This window comes from Lactuca saligna, chromosome 5 (genome assembly GCF_052625555.1).
Source record: "Lactuca saligna cultivar CGN05327 chromosome 5, ASM5262555v1, whole genome shotgun sequence".
Classification (NCBI taxonomy): Eukaryota; Viridiplantae; Streptophyta; class Magnoliopsida; order Asterales; family Asteraceae; genus Lactuca; species Lactuca saligna.
The window spans coordinates 127,182,824-127,191,321 of record NC_136421.1 but is presented as its reverse complement, the minus strand read 5'-3'; the positions used below and the strand labels follow the sequence as shown (position 1 = coordinate 127,191,321).

The 8,498-nt window shown below is 40.0% G+C and overlaps 1 pseudogene; it reads right to left on the bottom strand.

The window, feature by feature from the left end:
* Nucleotides 1–2,223: 2,223 nt before the first annotated feature.
* Nucleotides 2,224–7,050, bottom strand: LOC145045698 (uncharacterized; annotated as a pseudogene).
* Between the last annotated feature and the right edge of the window lie 1,448 nt (nt 7,051–8,498).

Sequence of the window (8,498 nt, the reverse complement as noted above, 5' to 3'; positions counted from 1 at the left end):
AGCAATACTCCAAAATTCTTGAACTTCAATACTTATTGTTCTTTAATTCGACACTTATATTATGATAAGAGAGTAGTTATTTTATGCTATGATGTTTAATGTGCATGGAACCATAATAACAATTTAAACAGAAATTCCATCTTTTATCCATTTAGTATATGTATATGTACATTTTATATTGGGTTTCACAGCCTTAACCGTACTTTTGTAGGTTAACAACTTTAAACTTATTTCTTTAATATCTGACATATACATGCACAATTAGGTATCTTGATTTAAGTATAAACATATAGCTATTCAATCAGGTATGACTATATAGTAATGACTTATTACTATTTCTGTTATACCCCATAAGTAACTGGTTCCGTTTTCGTTTATTGTTATTCAGCATTACAAAGTATGATCATACTACACCATAGTACCTTGAACTTACAATTTCACAGCTTTTATTTATCTCTTCTTAACAGTTCACTTCGTACCCTTATATCTAGAATATCAAGGCTTTAATAACCCTTAATTGTTATGAATATTTATCCTATATGAACTTAATACTCAGTAACATTTCACAACTTATATTTATAGTTATCTCTATCAAATAATTTGTTATAACCATACTTACGTGACATAAAATGAAATCTTGGTTTATCAACACTCTTCTCTGTATATGATTATATATGTACTTAACGATAGTTGTTTTGCTTTATTTCATTTGTTTTGAATCATTTTCATCTTGATAATAAGATCGAACTACATGTATTCTCCCCCAAACATTGATAATACAAAATAGGGGCCGTAGAACTCACGTTGATTTTGAGAGTCGGAAGTGTCGGGAAGCTCCTGTTCTAAGCGGGATTTGGAACGGGAATCTTGGAGTCGACCTAGACGTCACATGGCAGAAAAATAATGGAATCAGGAATTATACACACTTGACTAAGACCAAACCCGCCACCGGGATCGTCCGGTTAGAACTGTTCAGGCCACCGGCCACCATGGCAGGTGCCTAATGTTCACGGTGGTTGCTGGACGAATTTTGATCAGAGAAGGTAAGGAATTTACCTGAGGTCGATGGAGGAGCAAGGAAAAGATGTGCGGAAGCTGTTTGATAGTCGAACAAATGAAGGCAGGAGGGGAAAATGGAAGTAGTCGCTGCTTCTTTTTCACTGGTAAGCTGCATCTACAGGCCTGTTTATGGTCAGGGGTTTGCTTCAACTGGAATCGGTGGTGATCAGGGAGCTTTTGGGTTGGTTTTCCATTGGAGAAAGAGAAGGTACAAGGAACTGGGTTTGAGATGAGGAAGACAATTCTAATAGCTGTTGAATCTCTTCTCTGTTTATTGGAGAAGATACGGAAGTAAGAGGCATGCGCAGGTGATGGAAAATGAGTGGGACCTTCAAACAGGAATAAGATATTATGAAGCTTCTCTATATCTCTTTTACAGCTGTGGATTTTGGCAGAGATTGAGTTGTACAATCGAGATTCATGAAAGATATGCACATGTGCTGAATTGTGTGTGTAGTTTAGGGAAATCGTGAGAGGGAAGGAAGATGAGTGAGGTGGTTGAGAAACTCTATCTTCCTTGAGATATTTGATTGTGTTTCTTCACATGGCTCATTTTACTAATGCAGATTATAGAAGATATTGAAGTACTTGCCACAGTTCTCATAGATATTGAGTACATGTTGTATCTGTGAGCTTGTAGTTGATAGAGAGATGAAAGGGATAGAGAGGGAAGAGGGTGACGAATCGTAGTAGTACTAGGGGTTCATCTTCCTGATTTTTAAAACTTATAATATTGGTGTGGGTCATATAATCCAATGGAAATTTAATAAAGATTTGCTCCATTCTTGCGTAAGATATTCATATGTGTATTTTTAAATTGTGTGTGATAGCCATCGATAAGAGGGGTGTGAGTGGGTATAATCTGCTATATCAATTTCTTGCACTAATTGATGCAAAATAACTTCATGAATTATTTGTTTCATTGTTTATGTATAAATATACAAATGAGAATAAGTTTATGTCACTTGGTATCAAGTATATATACGCATAATATATACTCATCATTTTATGATCTATATAAAGGTATAAATACGAAAGTTAAGTATTTTCAGTATGCTAGCTAAAAAAATCAACTTATATATTTTATGTTGGATATAGTAAATCATATACAGCATACATACATATTTATACATGTCATGTTCATATTACGTTAATTTCATGCACTCATTGCTACACATCGCATAAATTTATTTTTCATATGTTTATAATTGATTGGCCGTTATAATATCTTTTAAATACGTTAGATACATAATGACGAAACATAAATTTGGTTTGGTACTAGCAGCACCACACGAATTTATCGACCACTTTTGATCTAAATTTTATGGTTGTTACATTCTTCCCCCGTTAACGGAATTTTGTCCCGAAATTCGATTTGTAGCCGGGATGTCACTCAAACAATTGGGGGTATTTCTGTCTCATTTGATCTTCGCGCTCCCAGGTAAACTCTGGGCCCCTTTTTGAGTTCCAACGAACTTTAACGATAGGGATGCGACTTTGCTTTAAACGTTTCACTTCTCGGTCCATAATCTCTACGGGTTCTTCGACGAAGCGGAGATTGGTGTTTAGTTGGATCTCGTCTAACGGTATCGTATGGTTTTCGTCGGACATACACTTTTTAAGATTTAAAACATGAAACACATTATGCACGTTACTCAGCTCTTGAGGTAGTTTGAGTCGGTATGCTACCGGACCGACCCTATTGATAATTTCAAATGGCCCTATATACTGTGGGTTTAATTTTCCCCTTTTCCCAAAACGTATCATGCCCTTCCATGGTGAGACTTTGAGCATGACTCTATCTCCCACTTGAAATTTTAGTGGCTTTCTTCTTACATCTGCATAACTCTTCTGACGGTCACGGGCAACTTTGAGTCTTTCTTTAATTTGGATTATCTTTTCAGTGGTTTCATGAATTATTTCCGGCCCGGTGCGAAGCGTGTTGCTCGTGCGTTCCGTGGCTAACTGAGTATCTCCTACTTCTGCCCAACACAACGGTGATCTACACTTTCGCCCGTAGAGAGCCTCGAATGGTGCATCCTTTATGCTGGTATGATAACTGTTATTGTAGGAGAATTCAATGAGTGGCAGGTGAGTATCCCATGTATTTCCAAAATCAATCACACAAGATCGCAACATATCCTCTAAGGTTTGGATCGTTCTCTCGCTTTGACCGTCGGTTTGTGGATGGTAAGCGGTGCTCATATCCAGACGAGTCCCCAAGGATTTTTGTAATGATTGCCAAAATCTCGAAGTGAACCTACTATCCCTGTCAGAGATGATAGAGACGGGTATTCCGTGAAGTCTAACAATCTCCTTGAGATAAGTCCTTGTCAATCTCTCCATTTTATCAGTCTCCTTAATTGGTAAAAAGTGAGCGGACTTCGTCAATCTGTCGACCACTACCCAGATGGTGTCATAACCACTAGGTGTTCTTGGTAGTTTTGTAATGAAATCCATTGCAATCTTCTCCCACTTCCACTCAGGAATTTCTGGTTGTTGGAGCAATCCTGATGGCTTCTGGTGTTCTACTTTCACTTTAGCACAAGTTAAGCATTTGTTCACATATGTGGCGATCTCAGCTTTCATGTTTGGCCACCAATACAACTTCTTCAAATCTAAATACATCTTGTCTGATCCCGGATGAACAGAGTACCTTGTTTTATGAGCTTCGTCCATGACCAAGCTGTGGATATCACCAAACTTCGGTATCCAAATTCTGTTCATAAAATGTCGGGTTCCGTCGTTTCTTACTTCGAGTTGCTTTTCCATTCCTCTTAATGATTCGTCTGCGACATTTTCTTCCTTCAGAATCTGGTTGACAAGGCTTGAGATGATCGTCATTGTCAGAGCTCGCACCCGACGAGGTTTGATATTTCCCTTACGACTCAATGCATCTGCGACTACATTTGCTTTTCCTGGGTGATATCGAATTTCGCATTCATAATCACTTAGCAATTCTATCCACCTTCGCTGCCTCATGTTTAACTCTTTTTGATCAAAAATGTGTTGAAGACTCTTATGATCCGAGTAAATAATGCACTTTGTTCCGTATAAATAATGTCTCCATATCTTTAATGCAAAAACTACTGCTCCCAACTCCAGGTCGTGGGTCGTATAGTTGCTTTCATGAGTCTTGAGTTGTCTAGAGGCGTATGCGATAACCTTGTCTCGTTGCATTAACACACATCCTAGTCCCTGAATCGATGCATCACAATACACTACGAAATCTTCTGTTCCTTTAGGCAGGGATAGGATCGGTGCACTACACAACTTCTGTTTTAGTTTTTGAAATGCAATTTCTTGTTGAACTCCCCATTCAAACTTTCGATCCTTTTGAGTTAGAGTGGTAAGTGGCTTTGCAATTTTTGAGAAGTTTTCAATAAATCTTCAGTAGTAGCCGGCAAGGCCTAAAAATTGGCGCACCTCTGTTGGCGTCTTTGGCGCCTCCCAATTCTTTACTGCTTCAATTTTTGCGGGATCTACATGAATTCCTTCATTGCTCACCACATGTCCTAGAAAATGTACTTGTCTGATCCAAAATTCGCATTTAGAGAATTTGGCATACAACTTCTCTTTCCTCAAAAGTTCCAAGATTAATTGTAGATGTCGACCACGCTCCTCCTTAGTTCGAGAATAGATCAAAATGTCATCTATAAATACTATCACAAACTTGTCCAAATATGGCTTGCAGACTCTATTCATGAGATCCATGAATACTGCTGGAGCGTTTGTCAATCTGAATGGCATCACTAGAAATTCATAATGACCGTACCGGGTCATGAATGCAGTCTTTGGGACGTCTTCGTCTAGTATCTTGAGCTGATGATATCCAGACCTCAGATCGATCTTCGAATAGTAGTTAGATCCTTGGAGTTGATCAAACAAATCATCGATTCTAGGAAGGGGATATCGGTTCTTGATGGTTAATTTGTTTAGTTCTCTATAGTCTATACACATCCGGAAGGACCCATCTTTCTTTTTAACAAATAATACTGGCGCTCCCCAAGGAGAAAAACTTGGTCTAATGAAGCCCTTGTCAAGGAGTTCTTGTAGTTGGCTCGAGAGTTCCTGCATTTCAGATGGGGCTAGCCTATAGGGTGCTCTAGCTACTGGAGCTGCTCCGGGGATTAGGCCAATTCTGAACTCGACCTGTCTGGCTGGTGGCAATCCTGGTAGTTCTTCTGGGAAAACATCAGGATAATCGCATACTTGTGGTATATCCTGAATTTCTTTCACTTTACACTTCTTATCTACTACGTGAGCTAGGAAGGCGTAATACTTCTTGTACAGATATTTCCGTGCTTTTATGCAAGACATGAGCTTGAAGTTCTGACCCGACTTGTCACCATAGATGGTCAGAGTCTCTCCATCTGGTAAGGTTAGCCTGACTGCTTTTTCGTAACACATGATTTCCGCATGGTGATGAGACAGCCAATCCATACCAATAATAACGTCGAAGCTTCCGATTGACATTGGCATGAGGTCAACTTGAAAAGTACGATCGTTAAGCGTTAGGGTACAATTTCTTAAGATTTCAGTTGTACGTTCTATTTGACCATTTGCTACTTCTACTTCGTAAGCTACATCTAATTTTCTAGTTTCATGGTTTAATAATTCCTTAAATGTCGTTGTTATAAAACTCTTATCGGCTCCGGAGTCAAACAAAACTGTAGCATATAGGTGGTTGATAAGGAACGTACCAGTAACCACCGAGGGATCTAAGATCGCTTCCTTGTTTCCAATAACGAATGCCCGTCCACGTGCAGTGCCACCCACATTTCTTAATTTTGGGCAGTTACGCTTGTAATGCCCTGATCCACCACACTCATAACAATTTCCACTACTATTTCCGATTGACCCTACATTCACCTGAGTACCTCTTGCAATATGCCTTGAGTCTTTGCAATATTTGTTGGTATGTCCATTCTTGTTACACTTGGTACAATTATAACATTCGCCAGGATGATATTTGCGACATTTGTTGCATTGAGGGTACCGTCCAGTACTGCTTGTTCGGTGAACTGGTGCTGGATTGGTTGCCATTGTCACTGCGTATCCAGTTCCAGTTCCTTGTTTCTTCCTTGACGATTGCCAAGAATCCTTGCCTCCCATCTTGCGCTTATTATTTTCAATCTTGGGTGCTTCAACCTTAGTATTTGTTGTTCCCCGACTGAGTTCATTCTTGACTAATCGACTTGCCAAGTTCTTGACACTTTCATAAGTTGTTGATCGTGAGCCCAACACTATTCCCCTTATTTGTGGCACCAAACCCCAAATGTAACGCTCTATCTTCTTGTATTCTGGGGTTACTAGAGTTGGGCATAATAGCGCGAGGTCGTTGAACTTGGTCGTATAAGCTTTGATGTCAAGGCCTTTCATCCTCAAATTCCATAATTCTTGCTCCATCGCTTGAATCTCATCTCTCGGGCAATATTCTTCCTTTATCATCATTTTCAGTTCTTCCCACGATAAAGAGTTTGCAGGAATAATGCCCAGAGTTTTTACTTGGTCATTCCACCAAGTAAGGGCTGAGTCCATAAACGTACTCACAGCGAATCGGACTTTACTATCATCGGGACAGAAGCATATTTGAAATACGGATTCCATCTTTTCGATCCACCTGCTTAGTCCGATAATGCCTTCTGTCCCATAAAAATTCTTGGGTTTGCAATTAGTGAAATCCTTATAGCTACACGTTCGATGTGGTCCTCGGATATCTCCTTGAGAACTGCTGCCTTGTCCATTACCATTTCCACCATTACCCACTCCAGAGATGGCATTGCGAACATTTTCCGGTTGGGTCAGAGCAACCGCAAGTCGATCCGCTATCAATTGTTCTAACTCTGCCGCGGTTGTAGGCAGCCCAGCTTCAGGTGCGATGGGTATTTCACTTGGCCTGGATTGTACCCTTCTGGGCCTCCCGACTGTTCTTTCGGGAATAGCCGCCAGATTCGGGTGCAACCTTGTGCTTCTTCTTCTTTGTGACATGTTACTTAACTCCCTATTATATTTAACAATAACACATTAGTTGATTGTGTCATGCTATATGGAAATTTTCAATATTACTTTTTCACTTTTCGATAAAACTTATTGCATTATTTGGGAATTTTACCAATTATAAAATTTACGCATTAAATTGATACCGAAGAAAATATGCATAATATGCTTCAATATATCATACATAGTGACATTACACACATCATTACATTAACTTTCGTAAGGTTTTTGGGAAACAAAAGTTCTACTAATTATTACATCAATGGTCAAAAGACCCAAAATTTGCAACGAGTTTTGCACCCTGTTATAACGTACTTTCCCAAAACCATGCTAATACCAAACATTACATGCTTAATATATATAATCCTAGATGGTCTTCTACTACCACATCTGTCACCACCTTGTCACTATCTGGCTCTTCCAACTCATCCTTGTCGTAGGTAAGTCCCTAATGCCCTGGTAACTTCCGCAAGTTGAACTCCGATTGCATCTAGCCTCCCGTTTATGGTCATAATTTCTTCTTCACTAACCCCTACCCTAATAAGAGTCGCTTGAGCTTGAAGATCCGCCTCAACCATGAGGGTATCTTGCTGCATCCTAGTAGCGATTTCCGCGTCAAGCAACCCCCGCATCTCTGTTAGTGCATTCTGATGTTGGGTCAGCTGAGTCTCTAGTCTTCCTGCTCTCCAGGCTAGATGAGTTGTGTTATTTTCACCTTCTTTGATTTCCCTTGCCGATACCCTAGCCTGCTTCTCCAATTTCAAGACATGGTCGAACAATCCACTTAAAGATCCAACATGATCATTGGGCGGGGGACGCACTCCCGAGCCTTGCCCATCTTCATATCGGGTGGTGATTCTCTCTCCCGAAATTCTTTCTTCTGCAAATGCGTTCAACCAGGATGGATTTCTTAGGTTCTTCCTCATGCTCTCAGACAGTGCGTGACCATGTTTCTGGATTCCTTTGTGGTTGAGGGTGCTTTTCCTGGCAGTCTGACGGGTTTTTCTAACACCTCTTAGAATACCCCTGTAAGGGCTTGGAGGGGAGGGCCTGGAGGTAGGGGTCCTTTCGGCCTCCATGGGTTCTTCATCCTCTGTGTCAGATTTTTCTTCTTCTATTGCCTCTTCTTCCAATGGGTCTTCCATTGGCTCTTCGTCTTCTGTAGAGTTTCCTGATGCGACGAATTGATATTTTGTTTCTTGATCGGGATAGTAGGGGTCCCCGACCAGATGGGGGGGTGAGCATGGGACTCCTTCCTTGTTTCTCCAGGTATTCATCTATACAATAGAAATAGAGTTGTTAATATTTAATTGTTTATTCATGTAATTTGTTACCGACACCCATATCTTTCCTTATGACACATAATCTCCAAAATTTTAATGTATCAACCACTATGCCTAAGTTAAATGGTGCATTTGACCGGTCCATAATAAAACCTA